The 25,487-nt window shown below is 39.6% G+C and overlaps 1 long non-coding RNA gene across 1 annotated transcript in view; it reads left to right on the top strand.

Annotated features, from left to right (window-relative positions):
* The window catches only part of LOC142471224 (uncharacterized), a 480,691-nt gene that overhangs the window by 232,950 nt on the left and 222,254 nt on the right, over positions 1-25,487 (top strand). Inside the window, exon 2 of the long non-coding RNA XR_012789375.1 lies at positions 984-1,074. This is a non-coding gene — a long non-coding RNA (uncharacterized LOC142471224). The remainder of the gene's footprint in view (positions 1-983; positions 1,075-25,487) is intronic.

The following is a 25,487-nucleotide window of genomic DNA, read 5'->3' as shown; positions in this document are numbered from 1 at the left end:
GTATCTCATTTTAAACAATGTTTAAAGAGTTGTTTATGTTATATTATGTGTTTGTGTTTTTGTGTGGGGTTATTTTTTTTCCTTCATTGTACTTTTGTTTTCTTTGTTTTTGTCTTTCATATTACCATTTTTTGTATTGCATATTGGTTTAGAGTTAATCAAAAAGTGCCACCTACTGTACTATGTAATAAGATAAATATTGAAAATAAAATAAATACATTTAATATATTACAGTATATTACACACGATAGCATAGTATCATTTTATATAAAGTGTTAATCATACACTGTATTCTAAACATTGGGAAGATGTACATGTACAGATGTAGGCAGACTTAATGTTTTTGCTGCCGGGGGAAACTGCGGAATACCAACTGAAGCTTCCCTCGGCAGCGGGAAATCGGAGGAAGAATGGACAACCCACGGATAGTTACAGCTATTACTGTCCCTGAAGCGCAGCATTTTACTTTCCATCCCACTCCAGGGACATTAAATTGGGCTACATCTGTATTGGAAAAAAGTTGCATGTTTCTGGTTAAAGAAACATGTACAGGCATACCCCGCTTTAAGTACACTCACTTTAAGTACACTCGCGAGTAAGTACATATCGCCCAATAGGCCAACAGCAGCTCACGCATGCGCCTGTCATCACGTCCTGAACAGCAATACCGGCTCCCTACCTGTACCGAAGCTGTGCGCAAGCAGGGAGACTATAGAGCCTGTTACAAATGCGTTATTTACATCAGTTATGCACATATATGACGATTGCAGTACAGTACATGCATCGATAAGTGGGGAAAAGGTAGTGCTTCACTTTAAGTACATTTTCACTTTACATACATGCTCCGGTCCCATTGTGTACGTTAATGCGGGGTATGCCAGTATTGTTATTTAGCAGTGAGCACTGGAGATTTGTTACTGTAGTTAGTCATTCCAAACATAAGTCTAAAAAGGCATGATAAAACTCTAACTCTATTTCTCTAGGTAACTTGGAATGTGATGTCTGAACAGCTATATCTGTGGATGTAAAATTGGTAAAATCTGTCTTGAACATCAGCTACAATCAACAAATCTGGTATTGTGAAAACTTTTTATTCTCAAACATTTTCTAAAATGGTCTACATTTTCTTAATAGATAAAAGCTTTAAATACATTCCAGCAGATTAAATTTGAAGTAACTAAATGCTAGGTCAATTTTTGTATTTCATTTTTATGGCGATATCATTTATGCCAGTGTAAAGATGTATTCATGCTAGCAAAAGCTTCCTAAAATCCCTGCCAAATATTTTTCTTACATCACAGTCCTTCATGCCCATGAAAATTTTAATTTACATGGCCTATCATTCTTGACAGATAACACAAAAACATTAACCTTGAAAAAAAGAAAGCTATCCCTCTGAAAGTAAATTCTTTTTTTTACAGCATCACACATAGAGCCATATTTCCCTACATATTTTACTGTTTTAGATTAAGTATTGTCCAGTTGTAACATCTTAAAAGTTGCCTTTGTGTTCTAGTTCTTTTGTGCCAATTCAGTTGAGTTAGAAGAATGTGCTTGGACAGATACAATCTGAGTAATTTGAAATTAATTTAAAATCTCATGCATGCCCTGCATTCCTTATCTTTCTGAAAATAATTAAACTCTTTCCAAATGTTCATCATTTAATAGAGAGAAAAAAAGAACAATGTTCTATAAAATTGGTGCTACCAATATATAATGAAAAGTTCGAATATGTATATGTTGAAACAATGTGGATCTTGCTTGAAGAAAGGATATTCCTAATATCAAAAGTGTCTGGTACATATTAGCAATAAATGCTCAAAGTATGGGAGGATAAAGAAATAAATGTCCTGGTTGATAATGCAGGTAGACTGTGAATTGCAGCCCTTAACTGGTTCTCTTCCAAATAGGACACCCTCCCTAGAGCTACAATTGTCCAGCACAATAAATGATACTGAATGTTCAGCACTGTAGAACAAGCCGTATTCACAGCTGTATGAATAATTGAGTTATAGTACTCACAGTGAGTGGTAATCCTTCCTCATAGGCGTGCTTCACGTAATGAACAGACTGCGGGAGATCCAATGTGAAGAGGAAAAAACGGAGCACAACAGCTAGTAGGAACAGGTAACAAGGAGGGCTACAATACTGGAACTTGGTTTAAAGCAATTGAATGAAAAAGACAGCATGGCATACAGGAGCATTCTAACGCGTTTCATACCTAGTTTGGCACAAAACTAGGTGTGAAATGCGTTGGAGTGCTCTACCTCCTGTATGCCATGCTATCTTTTTCATTAAATTGCTTTTAAACCAAGTTCCAGTATTGTAGCCCTCCTTGTTACCTGTTCCTGCTTGCTGCTGTGCTCCTTTTTTTCCTCTTCACATTGGATCTCCTGTTCATCATCTAATTTGTTTCTTCAAAGAACCTGAGATTATAAAGTATTAGATAGTACTAAAAGCTGTAACAAAACAAGATACAGCAGAGACTGCGACTATTCTAACACAAACCAGTGGCAATCACCAAAAAGACCAGGTACATGCTGGGTACATGCCTTAAACTTGCCTTAAACTAGACCCAGCATTTCTGCATTGATTAATGGCCCATCAGATTAACAGTGGGGGTCCCTGGCAGTCCTATTCAAACTGAATGGGACTGCCATGGATCCCTGCTGTGTTAATCCTATGGGTCATTAGTCAATGTAGAAATGCCTTAAACAGCACATACCCAGAATGTAACCAGTCTAGTTTAAGGCAAGCTTTAGAATAGTCATGGTCTCGTCTGTAAGTTGCACTGGTATTAGCCACAAAGTTCAGTTGTGACTCTATAACCTTTTGTTAGATATCCCATACCTCTACTGCCAAATATCTCAGTACAAATGGAAGCACATCAAATCTGAACTTGATGGGTGTATGAAGACATAAAATCTACTATGCAGATACTTAAACACAAGAAGAAGAATTTGATCTGATTTTGGATTTTAAACAAGTAAATGTTGGGGATGATTTTTTCCCCATAATTCCTTACATTTAATTGTATTTTTTTTAAAGTTGTGAAGCAGGTGGTCTCAGGCTCTAAACTGCATAATTTCAGCTCCAGGGCTCCCTTGCTTCTTGATATACTTGCTTCCATAGGTCCTGCAGGTACTTCCTGATTCTTAAATCTCCCTCGGCTTGCGGGCCAATAAGAAGTCACAACAGATATTGATGCATCCTTCCATTGGCCCACATATTGCGGAATATGTAAAACTCAATTTTATTTCCCCAGCAGGGGAGGCAACTGAGGACACTTTGGGAGGTAAGAAGTAAGAGGTATATTGGGAAGCAGGGCATCAACGGAGCTTTAATTCATCTCTAGAGACCCCTGCTTCATATGTATATCTATCTATCTATCTATCTATCTATCTATCTATCTATCTATCTATCTATCTATCTATCTATCTATCTATCTATATATATTCCTGTGGGAACTTAAAGTAAATAATATATTAAAGTGTAGAAATTAGGCACTCTCAGGAACAATATGTAGAAACAATGTGTTATTGGAGCAGGATCAATGTTTCGATCCTTTCAAGGACGTTTCTTAAGATGAGACCAACTTGACAAAGGTCCTTGAAAGGACAAAAACTTTGATCCGGTTAAAATAAAAACTTATTTTTGTGCTGTATCTACGTATTGATCCTGAGAGTGCCTGATTTCGACACTTTGATATAAGTACAGTATATGTGAAAATAAAACCAGTAGAAGCAAGCCTTTAATTATATTACCTTACTGATTTCAATCTTGTGAATCACATTCATTACTTGCATGTAACTCTATTTTGGAACCTCCAGAACTTTACAGAATGGGTTTTGGCAAAGTTAAAATCATATGATCGCTAAAGAAATATTAATTAAGATATGGATAGTACAGCTATGTAAACGTGAAAGGAGTGTGAATTGTAATCCATGTGACATAACTAATTGAATTTACATTCTTTCTTCCATGTCAGTGTTTAAGAATTGATAAATTATTTTGAAATGGAAAACAACTTGTTAGGTATTTGGCTTCCTACAGTATGTAGAGTTTTTTGAGATATAAAACTACTGATATGCTGTATTCTTAGGGGTATAGGTATGTCTTGGAACAAGTTTGTAAATTAAAGATAAGAAAAATGTGAAAACCGCTGCAAATATGGAATTTCTGAATCACCCAAGTCTGAGTGTATTGATCCTAAGGCAAAAGACTGAGGTCTATATTTACAAAACTGCGCTAAGCCATAAACCACATTTGGCCCATTCATTTCAATCGGCTATAAAGGGCCATAAGAGTTAATACTGCCAAAGTAATCTAGCACTAATCGATATGGGATAGGAACTAAGTCCTGACGGTGTGCTGCTAGGATCCTGTGTGCATAGAGTGTATATGAAAATCATCTAAACTCAATCATATATAGAGGAAAAAACTAACCTTTTCAAATGCTCCAGCTGTATGAATAACATGGCCCAGTGTTGTGTGGTATGGTCGAATATTGTACTCACAAGGAGTTCATTGCATGGGGGTGGAGGGGGGAGGCTAAATGCCACTGGATGTAGCATGGGTCAGCATACCTAGAGTCCATGGTGTACCTCCCCTGTGATCCTCCGTTTTGTCCTCCTGCTCCGTTTAGTCTGCTGAAATCATTCGAAATCAACACTAGAAACTTATGCTCACTTCTGTATATATTATGCTCACAACTAAGTTGTTGGTCCACTCAGATGGCGTGCATCAGTCCCGGAGGCATGTAATAGAAAAAAGGAGAGAATCGGGTTGAGCACCTTAAAAAATCCGGGCTGGAGGCAGGTTAAAATAAGCTATTGTTACATGCCCTGTTCATGTTTGATGATGGAATATAATGATGTAACATCACCCACCGAAAATTGGTTTCCTATTTGATGGATGGAATGTCTCTAAGTAGCTCATTTGTATCTTTCAAAAAAAATGGCAATGACTCCACTAGGGGCTGTAAGAATTTGTCAATGTAACGTGAGAGACCATCTCCGAAAGATACAATGCTTGACACAATAGGCCTACGCGGCAGATGTGTCAGCGATTTATGGATCTTTGGGAGATGGTAAAAAATGGGTACAACAGGATGCATCGATACAGAAACTCCAACTCTTTTTTTATTTAGAACATACAGTACCTCCCCCATTTCCAAAAGGGCTCTAAGCTCTTGTGGAAAGCACCAGTGGGGTCTTTTTTCAATTTCCTATATGAGTTGACATCACGTAGTTGTCTCAATGCCTTCAATTTGTTATCAGCGGAAGATTGTACAATAATCGCTCCTCCTTTGTCCACATTTCTAATAACTATGGACTTGTTGTTCTTAACATTTTTGAGTTCCTGTTGTTCATCTGATATACCAGTAAAATTTTCTCCTAAGGATGGACTAAAAGTATAACCTTCCGCTAGTATTTTTAAGTCTCTTTCTACTAGTTGTTCAAAAGTAGAAATGAAGTGACCTTTGGAGGCATTGGTATAAAATGTAGATATTTTTCTAAAATGTGTGTGTATATGACTGACAAAGTCTTGTGTAGGGGGTATCCCAGAGGGCTCCAAATCATCACCCTGTTCCCTCCCCAACTCCTCCATGTCTGACAGAGCACAATAATCTGTAAATGTCCATTGTGGGTCACTGGAACTATATTCTGTGTCACTGTCCTCTGATAGTATCTGTGATATCTGAGATGGAACATTAACGTTGGCGTCTCTTCCATGTGGATTATCAGCAGAAAATAATTTGTGAAGGCACAATTTACGTGTAAAGTGTTGCAAAGCTATGATTGTATCAAACAACGAAAAATCATTAAACGGAGCAAAATGTAACCCCTTGTTAAGTAGGGTCAGCTGGCTTGTAGTGAGGATCGTGTCAGAAATATTGATCATATTATTTTCTGCAGTGTCTATGCATATTTTTTCCTCTTCTTTTCCCCTCCTTGACCTCTTTTTTTCTTTTTCATCTCCTTGACATAAAAAAATGTTTCCCCTCTGGGATTGGTTTGAGTGTTCTGCTTTCCCTGTGATGGACATATCTCTCTGGAAGCCCCTTGTATCACTACTTTTCCTCCAGATGTCATTGGTGTGGTCAAATGATACGAGGGGCCCGACTTTCTCCCTCTGAAACATCTGATTCATAACTGGAAGTGTCTGTAAATCGATGTTTTAGAATCGATTTCTTTGGAGTGTTACTAGACCTCTCCTTCTCTTTGTTGAACCGGAAAGGGGATTTGGATCTATTTCTATTATTATTTGGAATCCCCACTTTTTGCCACACATAAATTTGTTTTTTGATGTAATCTTGACTGTCCCGCTCAAACATGCTTTACTTTTTACTCGATTGATTTTTTCCATGTCTTCTATATTATGTGATAGTATCTGACCATTATGGTCGAAATGTTCCATTGTTTCAAAAGATTTCATTTTCATTTGTAGACTCTTAATTCCTGTTTCTAAAGTCATTTTTTCTTTACTTTTATATTGGATAATGGTCTTTATCAGTTTAAAGGAACATTCATCCAGTATGTCTTTCCACTCTGCCTCAAACTCTTTGTTGTTATTGAAACCAAAAGTGGGAATTTTTTGAATCCTCAATCCCCTAGGGATTCTCTTAGCTCTAGTATAATTCTTTAACATGGTAATGTCCCATCAAAGTCGCACATTTAATGGAAGTAGGTTTTCCAACCTTAGAAAATGTATGGTTAGATCTGATGGTTCATCACAGTGTAGTTCCCCACCTTCATCAAAAACATGTTCTGCACGTTTACTGCGTTTAGTATGATCACTGCAATGATGGACAAATGTTTTTATGCATAATTTCCTCCTCTATATCTTCATCATGGTCATCCATATTGAACTAATATAGTCCACAAATAAGTGATCTCCTCAAACTATTCTTTGTGCAAAATGAATCTCTATAAATTCTTAAAAATACTGAACCATATAACCTTATAGCCAACCAGCCTTTAGACTGTGGAACGCAAAATTACTTTAAATACTTTGACAACTGTAATTTGCTAAATAACATCCACTATTATCAAAAACCACATCTGACACAGGATATGAGCTACTCCGAATTATATTGTTGAATCGATATGGGGTAAGAACTAAGTCCTGACGGGGTGCTGCTAAGATACTGTTTGCATAGAGTGTATATGAAAGTCCTCTAAACTCGATCATATATAGAGTAAAAAACTGACCTTTTCAAATGCTCCAGCTGTATGAATAACGTGGCCCACTGTCTGTCAATGTGTGTTGGTTTATGTATTGTATGTTCAGGCTTTTACTGTGTTTTATTTTAGTTACATTGTACTGATGCAGCGGCCGTTATTCGAACACATCACGGCGCCGATTTTGAGTTCTCTGCTGTTCCCCACGCAGCATGAACGCGACCAATCGCCCCAGGCAACCGCGCTTATCGCGGATGTTTTGTTTGAATTTCATGGATTCTGTTTCTTCGTTTGCAATAAAATGGATGAATTGTAATGTTTACAATACTGTGCTACTGTGCTATTGTGTCAATTTCATGTTTTTAATAGCCAGAACACTAAAATTCATTTTTCTGCTCTCGCTGCGCTCGCATCTTAGTGCGGGGAGGCTGGAATTCATCCCGCGGTTTCAAATCGGGAGTCCGATGTACAGTACATGACGCGTAAAGTGTTTGAATAACAGCCGCTGCATCAGTATTTTGTTGCTTCAGCTACACTGGCGACACACTTTATTCGAGCTCGGCTAGTCCCACGAATTCGGGTATACTAGTGTGTATTGAGGTTTGTGACTGTTTTCTGCCCGAGTGCATTGCGTTATTTTCCAGGCAGGGATTAAAGCATTTTATTCTTGCTGGCTGCAATACTGCACAGTATATATATATACTGCATTACAATTCATGAATTTATGCCATCTGGTAGACACGTGAAGCATTGCAGCCTATTAAATCCTAATCATTATCATTTAACAGATCAGCCGCCCGTCAGCCAGGCATGAACCATGGCTGGGAAGGCAAATGCAACGGGGCTTGTCAGAGGTGAGGAGCGGCGCATTCCAGGTATCTGCCAGGTACATACTGGGTATTTGCTCGAATAAAGTGTGTCGCAGCAGTACAGTTGCAACCCTTTTGCAGTTTTATGTCAATACTACAGGATATATGACAATCACTGTGTATGGTCTCATTGTTTTGAAAGACATAATAGATGCTAAGGGTACTTGAAGTAATATGTTTATAGAAATACCATAAAAAATACAAATATAAAGTGTTATGTTATTAGTTTGAACACCTCTTGAAAGTTATTAGTTTGTACACTTATTGGCTGCTCGTGGTAACTTCGATTGGTCCATTGCCGCATATCACCTGTGGTCTGGCCACTGGCTGGAACAGGGGCAGGGATAGGGCACCGGTGCAGTCAATTAGGATCCTATTTAGGAGGTGGATGTTGAACATCTAGGGCCTCATGCAGTAAGCGACGATTATGTGAAATCGGCAAGCTTACCGATTAGTCATGTTATTGGCGATTTTCCCTCTCCGTATGCAGTAAGTGCCGAATGTCTTCAAAATGAAACCAAAAACCAATCCGCCCACTCTCACGATGATTTGCCGATCACACACAGGTGTATCGGCGTGCGTGGCGGGGTGCTGTTAGGTTGGCCAATCAAAAATCTTGCTGAATCAGGCGAAGCAAGCATGTATTGGATAGCGCGCCATATTTAAAGGCAACGTGTACTGTTAATCATTCTCTGTGTTGTTGGGAGTGAGAGAGAGAGAGAGACGCACGGAGCTGGGCGATTTAATATTTGCATATTGACTGAGAGACTTGTTGTGTATTGTGAGAGCTTTGTCCTTTGTTGTTTTGTTTACATCTTTATCTTGTTTTATATGTGGAAGTGTTTCGTGTGATTGGCTGTACATTTGTTTTCTGTTTTTTGTGAGTGCTGTAAGTATGCCCGCAAAGCATGGGAAGAGTGATGCTGGTGGGAGTGGTAGTGCTACTCGTACGAGTATGCGTCAGAGTGAATGTACTGTTCAGGGGAGTGATGTTGCTAGGAGTGCGAGTGCTGTTGCTGGGAGTGGGAGTGCTGTTGCTGCGAGTGCTGTTGCTGGGAGTGTGAGTGGTGTTGCTGGGAGTGTGAGTGCTGTTGCTGGGAGTGGGAGTGCTGTTGCTGGGAGTGCGAGTGCTGTTGCTGGGAGTGGGAGTGCTGGTGCTAGGAGTGCAAGTGCTGTTGCTGGGAGTGGGAGTGCTGGTGCTAGGAGTTCGAGTGCTGTTGGTGGGAGTGGGAGTGCTGCTGGTGGCTCAGTTGCTGATGGGGTGTCTGGTGGTGGCGTGCTTGCTGGTGACCAGCTTTTGGAGTCTCTTCCATTGGAACAAGGAGAGTCCAGTCAGCAGCAGCCAAGCTCTGACCCTAAACCTGCTCGGAAGAAACGTGTGGAGAAGCCACGTAATCCTCGCTCAATGACCAGGAAAATAGGGCTCTTGTCACTGGGATTCTGGAGCACTATGACAGTCTCTATGGACATTTAGTAGGTAAGTGTACCTTTCCATTTATTCTTCAAATACATGTGATCCTAGGTAATGTGAGTTTTGTTCATATGCAAATATGGGTACAGAATATCTGTCTATGTTAATTATTGTGGAAACACAGCTTTTTATCATGCGTTACAAGGACAACTAAACACAGGCGTTCAATTTCCGATAACTGCATACAATATAAATGCAAGCTTGCTTACATGTCTAGGTTTAGTAGTGAATGCTCATGTGCTTCACATATTACACCTAAAACAGCATGTTTGCTATCTCTTAGAACAGCTAGCAGTGTAGGAAACTGGTGCTTCTATTATTATGAATTAACGTCATATATTTTGTTTCTATTTCAAGCGCGTACAAGTTCATCAAGCAAAAAAGAAATGTGGGACACAATAATAATTGGTGTCAATGCGTGTGGGAATCGTGTCAGGGATAAGGGGAATTGTCGCAAAAGATTTGACGATATTCGGTCAAAATTGAAAAAGAAAATACAAGACCAACGCGTGCATTCTTCTGGCACTGGAGGTGGCCCGACACCACAACGTCTGATATTAACTCCATTGGAGGAGCTGCTTCGGGGAAAATTACTTCCCGTCGTCGTGGAGGGCTTGGCCGGTGACCGGGACATTGGAATTTATCCCTCACAATTTCCACCAGGTGAGAAATATTACTGTACTAGGCGTGTCGTAGCTTACAGTTATTTTGCATATTTCTGCTGCTTTTTATACTGTCTTCACAATATAAGCATACCTGCATCTATATATGTATATGTCTGATTCTGTATATATATATATATATATATCAAAATATACATATATGTTGTAGTCCTACTAAAAGCAGTAACTAATATAGCACGTGCCATTGCGTGGTCATTTACATGTGAATTCCCAAAATGCATTGCTGCAGTGGAACCAATTGATGGTGGGCGAAGATGGGGAACAACAGGGTAGTACACATGTGTAACACATGCTAATGAGAAATTATTACTAGCTACAGGTACAGAACATAAATATGTATAATATTAATGTGTATTTTATTTATTTTACTCCTACAAACATGACATTACTGCCTATTCTAATCATGCATCGAATATATTGCATGCAACGGCCTACAAACATCACTTGCACTAACACATGTATAGTTGTTTATGAAAAGGTCCATTTTTGCTTTATGTCATATACAGACAGCATAATGAGGCACACGTAGCATATGTTATGTCATTGTGTTCATAACTTGCACACTGCAGACGACTATTTAGCTCCTCTACCATTGTGTTAAAGCAGCTGCAATGAATATGTCATCACAGCATACACGTCAACAGAGGGGGTGGGGTTCAGCACACACCCAAATTACAGGGTCATCTTAGGGTCAACTTAGTTCACACCATTTTCACCTGTTTGAAGTAATTGAAAGGTCTGGCTGATTAGGGTTTTTGGGGAAGGGAATACCGTTCTTACAACCTGACTAGCAAAACTGAAGTTAATCACACTCATTTGAAAGCTTTACTCTAGGTACTAAATGCCCCAACAAGTCATTAGTTATCAAACCGTACGTCACACATTAGTTCACTCATATCTATAGTTGAACTGCTATCAACGACACATTATCACACACTGCATGTGTTGTCTTGTTGAGTGACAGCCACATTCAGGTGTGCCACATCTTCTATTAATGTACCACACATATCCTGTACCAAAAACGAAACTTTTTGCAATATGACCACCTTCATGATAACCATTGTGAATGTTCATCTCATGATAGTTATGTACATTATGATACTGATATGACTACACAACATATGATTTTTATGTACAAATTTAATCAATTTATCCTCACGCATTACTGCAGAAACATAGTATGTTGTATGTTAGGGAACTCAAAAGTTCTAAGTACACAGGCATGTACATTGTTATTACAACTATTTATGTTCACTTTCACACAGACATTTTCGGTTAAGGAACTGATGCTGTTAGGTACTCATAAATACAGAACATACAATAACTGTTTGTTCAATATTTACACATGTAAATGTACAACTAATGTTATTGTTATATATAGTTGCCCCTGGAGGACATGTGTCACCTGAGACGGAACACGTGTCTTCACCTGGGTCATGCAGCTCAACACACCTAGAAGGTGAGTGTATGAGTTGGTGGCCATATAATATGTGCACTTCTATATGTTATGTTGTCATGTTCATTATTTGTTTTGCACATGTTCTTTAAATAGGATTACTTAGTGTCAGTGAAAATGAAGTGTAAGGCAACATGTATTGTGTTAGTGATGTTAACTATCATGTAAGAGTTGTGAGTTTAGAGCAAGTTTTCATTCATTCATATTTCATACTGAGTCCAAACATTATTCGTAAGTCAAGGTAGTTTTTAATGTGAGGTTATAAAACGTATGGAAACATGTTAGGTGTTACTTATGACACAGTATAATTACATAGTAACTCAGCAGAGATTAACATGCCATTTAATAATGTGTACATTTATTTTTAGAACATGATGATGAAGATGATGATGATGCCGCCATAGACACAGAAATACAATCAAGTGAGCATGAAGAGGTTCCCATTGAAACAGTTATACAGCCAAATCGTCCATCAACTAACACATACGATGCAATAGTAGCTTCTGAGGGAAAAATTGTTGAAGCAGAAAATCGTCGCCATTCTGATCTGATGACAGTGCTCGAAAGGATGATTTCACTGCAGGAAGAAACGATATCACAATTGGCACATCTCCACAGAGTCTTCATTGAAGTGCCTAAACAGTTGCAAAAAATCAACACCTCATTCGAAGCATTAGTTGTTCAGCAAACCCAAGCGAATTACTTGAGAATGACTACAGTACCAAATTTCAACTTCAACACATCACAGGAAGGATCTTTACATGGTGCTCATTTTTCACCCCATGCATCTGATGTTCATTCCCCAGGTCGGGATGTTACCGGTCAAGTAGCAGAAAGTTCTGTGCATGTTCCTGACAACATCCTACCGCTGCCATCTGTAGAAATTCTGGAGTGGACACCTACAAAGGAGGCAGCAAAAACAAAGAAGCACAAGCAGTTACTACTGACCAGTTTTTGGACACAAACAAAAAAAACCACACATGAAACGGACCAACCATCACTTGTGCAGTGTCTACCAACTTGCTCACATGTGTCAGTGGGCACAAGCCCTGTCGGTGAGTCACTGGCCACAAGCCCTGTCCGTGAACAGTCACTGGCCACAAGCCCTGTCCGTGAACAGTCACTGCCCACAAGCCCTGTCCGTGAACAGTCACTGCCCACAAGCCCTGTCCGTGAACAGTCACTGCCCACAAGCGCTGTCCGTGAACAGTCACTGCCCACAAGCCCTGTCCGTGAACAGTCACTGCCCACAAGCCCTGTCCGTGAACAGTCACTGCCCACAAGCCCTGTCCGTGAACAGTCACTGCCCACAAGCCCTGTCGGTGAGTCACTGCCCACAAGCCCTGTCGGTGAGTCACTGCCCACAAGGCCTGTCGGTGAGTCACTGCCCACAAGGCCTGTCGGTGAACAGTCACTGGCCACAAGCCCTGCCCGTGAAGTGCCAGAGGCCACTCAAAGTGGCTCTGTTGTGCCTAAAGTTGTTGGTAAACGAAAAAGGAAAATCCAAGAGACAACAAGCAGGCCTGTTACTCGCTCTCAAAAGGAAAATAAATAAATGTTATAATTCACAAAATATGTCTTTGGCCTTGTTTTGTTGACTTCAGATTATCTAATGAATATTGTATGTACGTACTTGGTTTGTGTGATGGTGCTCTAAGAGTGCTTGGACAAAATATATTGGAGGGAGTATAGGCTGGGTATATGAGTAAAATAATAGTACTAAACCATTAAGTGGGCATAGGATACCCTGAAGGTTGGGGTGGGTTGTCCAAAGACACCCCCCCTTCCTCATTGGGTTAGCCCCAGGTATGTACTCACTGAGTGAGTACATACCTGGGGCTAACCCAATGAGGAAGGGGGGGTGTCTTATTATATTTTGTCCAAGCACTCTTAGAGCACCATCACACAAACCAAGTACGTTTATCTCTTTATGGTAGCTCGTGCCTAATGGACTGGTATCAAACTGAAGAATTGTTTATTTGAAGGATACAATTATATACCTTACAAGAGCAGGTCTGTGCATTGTTTATCTATTTTATGGACATATATCACAATCTGGCTGTGAGAACCTATAATGGATGTTATGGAGGATGTACAGGAAATAAATTCACCTATAGCCTACACTTTTAATTGTGGAGATGACTCATGTAGAAGGAAGAAAGCCCTTCGTGTATTTGATAACGTGGTGGAAACAGACACTAATGATATTTGTGATTTGAAAATCTACTTTCAAAGATTAGAAAGACTTTTGATATATAAAACCCGAAACTGGTGGGATATTGTTGCCACAGAAAACTATTTGAAAACTAAGAGAATTCCTAGAGGCCTGAGAATGAAGAAAGCGCCAACTTTTGGCTTCCCAGATAAAACATTTGAGGAACAGTGGATAATCATATTAAACACCTGTTCCTTTGGCCTAATGGAATTAATATTGCAACACAAGATTAAAGAAAAAACAACTCTAGACACACAGATTAAAGAACTACAGGATAAACTGCGGAAATTCAAGGACATTGAGGGCTTTTCTAAGTACGATCAGATACTTGCTAAAACTGTGGAGGATGCAGAGAGAGAGATAATGATACGCAAACAAAGTAAATATGATCGTGATAGAATAGATTACGAGAAAAACCAGATATACAATTGGCAGAGAACAGGTCCTGTTTTTGACCGCTCATTGCGGGACTCATCTAATAACCAGCCCCGCAGATCAACTCCCAGTAAATCCATTTTGAAGACAAGTAATTTTGACTACCAGAGTGCTGACTCGGAACTATCTGATGTGGAAACTGCTTCACACTCTGTTTCATTTTTGGACATGGAGAATAGATCAAATAACACACAACGAGGGAATATTGTCCAATCCAGAGAGGAGAGACGTCCATCAGATGGTGCCACTACTCGGGGGGAATCAACATCTGCCAAACAGAATGACACTTACCAAACTGACCAACAGTCAAAAAAACTACCAAATGTTCAGGAGAGACGAAAGAGGACAAGGAGGGGGGGGGAAGAAAAGACATGGGAGGAAAAAGAGCAAACAAGAGGAAAAAGAATTATTAGTTGACTCCAACAATGTTATTAGCATCTCAGGTATGGAGTTGTCACACGCAGAGATTTCACTACTAAATAAAGGATTAAAGTATGCCCCCACTATGGAGATTGACCTCTTCGGTGTAGTGATTGATGTCCATAAGTTTGTGCGCAAACTTACTTTGAAAAAATTCTTTCACAAACCCAATATGGGAGGTGATTCTCATAGTGTGACAACTCCATATGAAGAACACGATATTTCCAGCTGCAATGTAATTAACCCTCTTTCCTCTCCCCCTATAGGAATCCATGACTCCTTTAGAGACGAATGTATACTTAGAGATATGGAAGATCTTTTTATGCAGGGTAATACATTAGATGACACACAAACACATATATTAGGAGACTGGAGGTCCAAACTTAAGGATAAGTCCGTGTTTTACCCCACCTTTGCTAAAGGTCCATATCTCAGTATGTTTTAGAACCTGGTGGTTCGTGATCTCAGACTATTGGCTCAGGGGTTTTCCTTCACCCATACAGGGTATGACAATCTTAGCAAGGAAGAAAGAATTGCTATTAAGACTTTGCAGGACAATCCCATGTTAGTCATCAAGAATGCAGACAAAGGGGGGGCTGTGGTGGTGCAGAGTAGGGCTGACTACTTCAGGGAAGCGTTTCGCCAACTTGGAGATGTGACCTCCTACTCTGTGCTACCCAGGGACCCCACGAATTGTTTTCTGAAGGAACTCCTTGAGTTGGTAGATCTTGGGACGGCCACACATGTTTTGACCAAATCTGAAACAGATTTCATTATTAATCCCCATCCTGTCATTCCCATATACCACCATCTCCCAAAGATCCATAAGACTTTGGTCGACCCTCCTGGTCGGCCGATAGTCTCCAGTATTGGATCTTTGGGAGATGGTTTGTCTCAGTATGTCAATGAATATCTGCAGCCCTTTGTAAGGGCATTGCCCTCCTTCATTTTGGATTCAGGGGACCTGCTCACCAAATTGCAAAAAATTACATGGAATCAGGATTATTTGTGGGTTTCAATGGATGTGGTCTCCCTATACTCGATCATACAACATGATCTGGGCATGACGGCTGTCCGCCATTTTATAGAATGTCCAGGTAGCTCTATACTCACAACCACATTTATTATGGAATCAATACTTTTTTTACTCACTCACAATTATTTTCTTTTTGAGCACGAATTTTATTTGCAACTACGGGGTACGGCAATGGGGACAAGTTTTGCCCCCTCCTATGCCAACCTTTTTATGGGGTGGTGGGAGAACAACTTTATTTATAGTAGCACCAACACGTACAGGCACAATATTATTTTTTATAAACGTTTTATTGATGACCTTATTTTTATTTGGCACGGGAACACAGACACTTTACTAGAATTCATTGATTATTTAAATGATAACAGTTTAGACATTCACCTCACTGTTAATTATCATTCACATCACATAAGCTACCTGGACATTCTCTTTTATATAGACATCAATCAAAAAATACAATCTGATGTTTATAAGAAACCTAATTCAAGGAACTCATTCCTTAGAGCGGACAGCTGTCACCCCAGATCTGTAATTAAGGGAATACCCAAGGGTCAGTACCTCAGGCTGAGGAGAAACTGCTCAACTCACAGCGATTTCATCACTCAGTCTGGGGAACAAAAAAAAAAAATTTATTGAGAGGGGATATGATCGGGAGACCCTCCAAACTACATTACAGGAAGTCACGGAAATTGAGCGTGAAACTGTATTGCCCTCTGGATCTAGAATGAGGGATGGCTCTCGTACAATCAACAGTAAGAAAAGAGAGACTAACGAAGATGGGACTTGTCCTTTATTTATTTCCCAATTTAATAGATCTAGTTATCATGTAAACAAAATTGTTAATAAGCATTGGGAATTATTAAAAATGGATCCCATACTTCGTGAATATACAGAGAAAGGCCCAAAATTTGTATACAGAAGAGCCAAGACGTTGGCCACATTTCTATCACCAAGCGTGATATCCACGCCGGTGAAAGATCCAGACAGTTTCTCTACCAAAGGATCCTTTAGATGCAATCATTGTAGTATGTGCAGTTTCATGAAGCCTGCTCGACATGTCTTTTCCCACAGCCCACATAAACGCCACACCATATATAGCTTTATCAATTGTAATACCACATTTGTGATATATCTTATTACCTGTGGCTGTGGGAAGAGATATGTCGGAAGGACCACAAGGGCCTTGAAGACAAGGATGCAAGAACATTGCAGATTGATTCGTAAACAAGATACTGATCATCCTGTGTCCAAGCATTTTACGGAATGCAGACAGGGAGGCATAAACAGCTTCTCATTCATGGGTATTGAGAAAATAATGAAAAAAGAAAGAGGGGGAAATGTTGTAAAAGCATTAGACTGTAGAGAATCCTACTGGATATTCACTTTAAAAACAAGATACCCAGACGGGATGAATGTTGAATGGAATCTCAATCATATACTGTTATACGTCCCCGCTCCATTGACTCCATTGATGTACAGAAGATTTTTTTTTTCTAAGTGCCGTTCCGGCAGCCTTAGCGATCGTTCTCCCCTCCAACTTGCCAACTTTAGTTGGCGGGAGAAATTGGCCATAACATCTCAATTTCCTAGTGCCGATCAGCCCCGATAAGCTGATTTTGGTACTTGAATCCAGCCGAATTAAAAAAGTGGCGATCAGTGCCGAAAACAGGCTTATCGGCAGCCGACTGGCCATAACAAAATTATCGGCTACGAAACCTGCCGAAATCAAGCACTTATCGGCGCTTACTGAATCTCAAACCCAATTTTGGCTATAAAATGCCGAAAAAATCCTTATCAACGCTTACTGCATGAGGCCCCTAGTTACTCTTTGATAAAGTGCCGTTTAGCAGGAAACGCATCAGAAACGCATCAGAAAACGCATCTGTTGTTTGTGCTTAGGCTTCATGCCAAATAAATAGCTTACTTTAACCTGCCTCCAGCCCAGATTTTTGCGGTGCTCAACCCGATTCTCTCCTTTTTTCTAATCTAGCACTAAACCTGTAAGCAAAGAACATGTGCAAAAGTATCCCTAAAAAAATCATCTTAAATGTCATCTATGTCTTAAAAGGTTATTGTAAGTGTACAAACTGTGTGTTTTGGAAAGCAGTGCCTGTAGGTGCATTTTGCGTATAAAGATGCAGGCTATACATCTCCTTTCTATTATATCAATCTATCAAACTTGTATTTTTGCTTTAATGAAAGTGCATACAATAATGAAGTATTTTGGTTAATGTAAGCAGCCCAAATCTCTGTATTACATTTATATTGAGTGGTTTCTATCAAATGTTTTAAGATAGCTTTGAATTCTTATTGATCTACCAAAATCTTTTTTGGGGATATTACACCTTGTTAAATTTGTTTATATTTCATGTCTTCAAAAAAGGAATGATATATTGTTTCCTTTAACTAATGCAATAAAAAGGATATAGGTAGATGATCTAAATTCATATGTCAACTTTAAAAATATGTATGCATATTAATACAATATGAAAGATAATAAAAATGTATTACTGTATATATCAGTCAAAGAAAACTACTTAGAACTTTAATTTGGAAAGGATCAAGGAGTAATCTTATTTTTCTATAACAGAGATCTTGCACTAATGTATGCCGAACCTGGCTGTGTACTGTACATGTATAGCTTTTTTGAAGAGTGGTCTGATCCATCACTAATGGATGCTACTACTAAAAATGGTGTTGGGCCCAGAGAAGAATATGCATAAAACTCAGGAACCTATACAAAACAGTACTGTTTAAACATATACAAAAACTGTTTTATTTAATATAAATTATTAATATATTTTTCTTTCAAAAGGTGTTCCTGAGCTACCACCTGGGTGTTGGTTGACAGGGTGTTGGGGAAAATTGCTGTATTAAAGACATGCCAACTGTAGGTCCCTTCTAAGCTCACTAGTCCATGTTGCCTGATTTTCCCTGTAGATGTTTTTCTCTGTGCACAGTTATGACTCTGAGCCAGCTACCAGTACAGTACCCTTTTCTGGCACTAAGCTGCTTACAGACAGATGTATCCCCTCCTCATACCTGTCAACATCCAAATTATGCCCAAGCCAGAATCATGCCCCCTTGTTAGCATGTAATAGACTTCTGCAGGGGACATGCATTAGGTATGAACTTAACCCTTTAGGTTCACTAATGCTGGCCACTCAGAATCTAGAAACAATATCATCATATCCAACACACCCTTTGACTAGCTCCCTCTATTTCATAACATGAACTATAATAGCTTAAGCTTAGGGTGAGCTTAGTCCTTCCTTAGGGATACTGTATGTGAATGTTTCCTCTGATAAATAGTTTAGCCTATTTATGTGGATGGTGATATATTGACTCCACTTCAACACATTTCCAATCTTCAACTGAGATTTAGACATATCGAACCATTTTACTAAGCAGTGCTCTCCATAAGAAACCTTCTGGTCCTGCAGAACACCTAACAGACCACTTGAATGGGCCAGAAGTTGTCTTCCAGTGCTTGCAAGTGTCTTATGGCACAACCCATCTTATGGCCTTTTATGTATACATTATTTATTCATGAACTTGTCATTGGTATTTTGAGATTGGCAGTGCTCTTTTAAATCTTCTTCTGAATCACTCATGCTGATGGGGTCCCAGCATTGATGACAGGCCTGATATTTAATAATGAGGGACAATGGGGTAGGGAGTCGACTAATTACTGTAGGTGTATGGAAGAAGTGCAAGATGGAGAAAGCATAGCTTGTATACACAATGGTAGATATAATTGACAATGACATTGCAATGATGAAATGCCATCAGCAACATGTCCATGAAATGAATGGCAGTGGAGATAAATATAATAGTTCTGTATTTATAGAGATACTCTGTCACTTTCACTGCACCTGAAAGTGACCTTCAAGAATCGAAAATAGGAAATGAAAAGTAACTTTTATTTGGAGAAACAAAAGATAAGAGAGGAATTGTCTGATTCTTACATAAAAGCACTACTTAGATAATTACATCTCAAATCAAATACATTGTTTTTCAGTCTTAAAAAAAGCCACCTGCCAGTCAATGTGCAGCAATTAAAATAAGAGGGTTTAAAATTTTTTCTCTCCTAAGGCCCATTCCTGCAATACATTTAATTAAAATAAAATAAAAAACCTATATGTATTTACTCAAAAAAATCCCCTGACTAGATTTCAAAAGCTCACCTGTGAATAGAATTCACATCTCCAAAGAACATGATCCTTGAATACAAAATGCAACTTTGATTGTTTCTGCCCTGCTCTCCACAATCTATCTATTAAGGCTCTGATTTCCTAAACAGTAATTAGTCTTAGAGGGCCAATTCAAATGATTTGCCTTAAGCAGCACTTAGATTTAACACCATGTGCAACATTTAGGCTCAAGTCTTTAGATAAAAGCATACACGGGTAATATGTCACTATTCCATGATATTATCCCATAATCATGATATGAAATGGTGATCGTATAACAAAAGCAATTGCTGACAAACATTCAGGCATGGAAGGGTTTAACATTTGTAAATATTGTAGTTAAAGTTTTTGATCAGTTACGTGTTGTCGGTGTACTGTGGAAAAACGAGGAATCTGTCTTAGCACCTCCACAACATACAGTATAGTGGAGGTTGTGAAAACAGCAAGCTTGGAGAATATGAAGTTAGAATACACAGAGGTACATAAAATTGACAATGATACAAAATGCTTATTAAAAAGGTGTCAGGGATTTGAATGGTAGTGCTTGATTGATTATCTATTATTGTACAGTCTCTCATTGGCCTGCAGAACTTTCACAGATATTCAGGTAATCACAGATAATCAGTGCTTACATTTACTATTTAAAGTGGTACTACCTCTTCTTGTTTTTTTGCTGTTGCTACAGTATCTCTCTCTACATACGCCACAATTCTGTTGTATTGTTGTATTTTCTTATTGCCGTGTTATTTTATGCCAACATTTAAGCCACCACATATGGCTTGTGGTCTTTTCCCTCTGTGGTTGTTTATTATATTGTATTAATAATGTCAGAGATCAAATTTAATTTGCGACTTCACATGTAGGTTTCCTTATTTGTGAACAATTTCCTATTGCTTATTTGGTCCCGACTATGTAACGTGTTATTGCTCTTTGAGCACCTAGCTTTTTTCTTATATTGTATGGGGTATAGTGGTAATAGGAGGCAAAGTGATTAAAATCTGTACACAATACTATTATACAGAGTTGACTATCATCATGAGACAGGAGTTGGGGCAAATATATATTTTTTATATTATGTCAAACATATACTGTACGTAGCATCTCACAGAATACAATTAACTTTTATTATAGGCTAAAGCAGTAAAATTCCGGGCATTATTGAAAACCCTGCTCTCTGATTGGATAATGCCCGGAATTTTAACCAATCAGTAATGCCCGGAATTAAAGAAGCAGAATGTGTAGTTTTCAATGTGTTTCTTTCCATCCAATCAGCTTTCAGAACAGCAGAGACAGGGCAGGGGATTCGTCTGATTGAAGTAACAGCTCTGAGACAGGGCAGGGGATTGGTCAGGACGTATCAGCCACGGCTTGACTCCTCCCCCTCCCGAGCTGACAGATTTTCTGAGCAGATTCAGTTGAATTGGGGGGGGAGGGGGCATTTTGTGTGTGAGTGTCAGTAGCAGTGTGTGTGCTGTGCTGTTGTATATCTGTGTATAGGTGCTGTGTATATAGTTGCAGTGTTGTGTGGTTGTGTGTGTGTGTGTCTATGTTGTGTGTGTAGAGGTGCTGTGTTGTGTATAGAGGTGCAGTGTTGTGTGTGTGTGTGTGTGTAGAGGTGCTGTGTTGTGTGTAGAGGTGGGGGGGGGATGCAAAGTTTAGTAAGTGGCTGCATTTTTTTATTGTGGCTGCAGTGTGTGTGTGTTGTGTTGTGCTGTTGTATGTGTAGCTGCAGTTTTTTGTGTGTAGAGCTGATGTATGTGTGTATAGAGCTCCAATGTGTATGTGTGTGTGTGTGTGTGTGTGTGTGTGTGTGTGTGTGTGTGTGTGTGTGTGTGTGTGTGTGTGTGTGTGTGTGTGTGTGTGTGTGTGTGTGTGTGTGTGTGTGTGTGTGTGTGTGTGTGTAGAGGTGCTGTGTTGTGTGTGTGTGTGTGTGTGTGTGTGTGTGTGTGTGTGTGTATGTGTAGCAGCAGTTTGTGTGTGTTGAGCTGGTGTGTGTGTGTGTGTGTGTGTGTGTACACAGAGGGGTGGCAGTGTGTGGCTATAGATATCTGCAGTGTAAGCGTATATAGAGGTGGTTTCATGTATTTACCATTTTATTTTAATAAAAAAATCTATTTAACTATACAAAAGTGTCTATTATTTATGAAAAAAGTCTACATTTAGCCTATAATAGTAATAATCCCCTCAGAACAGGGCATTACTGGCCAATAATGCCCTGGCTGGAAGAGTTGAAGGCCCGAGGCGAAGCCAAGGGACTTTAACCTAGCTAGGGCATTATTGGCCAGTAATGCCCTGTTTTTCGGGGATTATTACTTAAATTATACACGTGCATCTAACAAAAACCTGTGATAGGAAAAATAATCCATGTCATCAAATCATGAATTAATGGGGCTGCAAAGAATCAGTGCCTTATTGATCAGTTTTATTTTCCTACAGTATGTTTTAAGTACATTTAACTACCGGTAGTTTTATTAAATAGAGTAGGAGGAAAGATCTTAAATGATATGAGAGCGGGAAATATTATTGTTTAATAACGTAAAACAGACCACTCTTGACAATACTCCATGTAAGTGGAAACGAGGAATTATTAATAACGTGTATCATGATTTTCTCCCACTTTGATTTTTAGATGTATGTTTTCTTTTTCATGTTTCATGTAGCATTGTTATGAAGATAACACAATAAACAGAATGAATACACATCTTTTACTGGCTATGATTGCAGCACTTCTGTAGTAATCATTGATTATATCTTGTCATTTTAAGAAGTCAGAGGCAGTGTGTTTATGTGAAAAGTAGCCATTTCTCATTGTTAATACTTTTCAGCTAAATAATGAATGCAATAATGAGACAATACATTGATCCTATGTATTTTGTATGTCATTTAGGGAAGTGATGGCCTCCCAAGGGGAAATTATCTCCCCCCCCCCCATTTGCAGGGCAGTGGTATTCCCTGATTAGTTAGCCAACTTCAAAAATTAAATTAATATGACAAAGTAGTTCAATAACAAGAAATCTAGAAATAACAAAACGTTTCTCTTAGCACTGGATACAGTAGCCTTGCATTACATAATAGTAAGAAAAGGGATGTTTCTGCCCAAACACATTTTTCTACAGGGCAACAGAAAATGTGATGACTAGTGTAGCCATGCTAGTCCTGGCTACCTGTCTGCCATGTCAGTCTTAGTAGGTCCAAAACATTGTCAAGCATAATCCTGAGTTTTCCCCCACCCTCAGGCAGCCTCCCTGTGTGACAAGGGTGGTGGTGGAACTTGGCCTGTGCAACTAATCTGGGTGTAGACTTTGTGCCCTCCCCCTCCGTGCTAGAGAGGAAGCCATTCCAAATTATAGTCAATTCTAGTCTCTCCCTCAGGGGGCTGAAGATAAATAGCACATAGGCTGGAGAGGCCTCAATTATGATAGCGAGCACAGATACATCCAGAAGCTTGGGATATGGCACCAGTGACTACATCACTGTAATATCATCTGCAGTGGATTAATAAAGAAGATCCTGTTTTATATAACCCTGCTTAAGTTTACAGTCTATTGGGTGGGGTTATTAACAATGTGTTTCACAGTGGGGACTGTCTCCAGCTAAACTGGAGCCTGCTGTGAATAGAGGCGCTTGCACCTGAGAAGAACAAACCTGATGACAACCAAAAGCCTGTCCTGTTCCCCACAACATCGCGGAAGCTCAGCATCTCCTGGAACCAACATGTACTAAGCACTACACCACCGGTAGCAAAGGCCAAATCTCCCAGAAGGGAAGGGGGGGGGGGTGGAAACAGCGCTACACTAGTATGTTTGCATTAAAGGAAGAGCTGTAAATAAATCTAGTGCCTTATGGGGGAAGTTAAGTCACAGAAGTGCATAATCATAGTATTGTTGTCTGAATGGAGAAGCAAGGGTTTAAAACTGAATGATCAGCAAATAGAATTATTGAAAACAATAGCTGGATGTTATATAGTTATATAGTTACATAGTAGATTAAGTTTAAAAAAAGACATATGTCCAAGATCAACCTATGCTAAATTTAGACGACATATACCTATCCTATATTTATATTTTCATTATTTTGATGCAGAGGAAGGCAAACAAACATAAAAAAAAAAAAACAGTGAAATATCATCCCATGAGGGGAGGGGAAAAATAAAATCCTTCCTGACTCCAAATATTGGCAATCAGATTTCTCCCTGAATCAACATCCTTCCCATGTTTACTTATTTGTTATATCCCTGTATACCTTTCCTTTTTTAAAAGATGTCCAACATTTTTTTGAAGATATTTATTGTATCTGCCATCATAGTCTCCATGAGTAATGAATTCCACATTTTAACTGCCCTTTAATGTTGATTAAAAAATAATGAATACTTATTAAATAGTAGTTATTGACATCTTGAAAAAGACAGATGAGTACATGTAATGTATAAGAATGTAATACATCATATTTACTTTATTGAAAGTTAATTTGCAAAACATAATGACATTTTTAAAGTGTTAAAGAGGGCTGACCAAAAATCAACATGTAGCACTGCTTCTGGGAGATTTGGCCTTTGCTACCGGTGTCATGGTGCTTCATACCTGTTTGGTTCCAGGAGATGCTGAGGGTCCGCGTTGGTATGGGGTGACAGGACAGGCTTTTGGATGTCTTCAAGCTATGTTCTTCTTTGTCTGGTGCAACGCCTCTATTCACAGCAGGTGAAAGTCTTTCTAAGCTGCACTGAAAATCAACCACCCCAGTGTACATCTGTATTGCCCCAAAGGCGGACAGCCTTTGGCGTAGCCGAAGGGCAGCTAAAGGGTATGAGCTGTTTGCTGCCGTTCGCTGTTGTTTTGTGAAGTTAAATGATGTTAAATCTGCTCTATTTCAATTGGAAAGTCACAAGCCATGTGTAACGCTCGGCCTGCCCACAAGCCAGACGAGACCCCAGGACTGAGGTGGAAAGGAGTAATACCACACACCTAGCAGTAAACGGGGGCACGGCCGGAGTGTGGAAGTAGCGTAGGTGGTCCAGGTAACAAAAATAGAAAGGGTATCGTACTCGACAACTCCAGCGTAGAAAGGTAAAGTCCGTAAGCCAATGGTCGTGGGATGAAGAGAGCATCGTAGTAGAGTGTCTGTAAGCCTGGGTCATGGAGTGGAGAGAGCAGCGTAGTAGAGTGTCCTTAAGCCTTGTCCAGGGGATATAGAAGTCTGCAGGGTAGTAATGTCCAAAGCCAAATCCAAGGGGTTCCAGAGAGCAGCGTAATCGAAGTCCAAAGCCAAAGGTCGAGATCCAGAGAGGTCAGCAGAATATCCAGGGACAGGAACAGGAACTGAAAGACAAAAGGGGCCAGGCAACAGCAGACAGCACCAAGGTACAGAAGCTATGCAGAGCAAGGAGGTAATGGTGAGGGGAGACTAAATAGGGGGCTGGGACCTATCAGAGGAAGGGAAGGAATGGAGGAGCGGCCCGAGGGAGGACCTGATAGGGGAGAAGTGCCTGGGAAGCTGGGGCCTATCAGAGCAAGGGGAGGAGGGGAGGAGCG

Source organism: Ascaphus truei, chromosome 1, assembly GCF_040206685.1.
Source record: "Ascaphus truei isolate aAscTru1 chromosome 1, aAscTru1.hap1, whole genome shotgun sequence".
Taxonomy (NCBI): Eukaryota; Metazoa; Chordata; class Amphibia; order Anura; family Ascaphidae; genus Ascaphus; species Ascaphus truei.
Note: the sequence above shows the minus strand (reverse complement) of the source record. Positions and strands in the feature narration are given on the sequence as shown.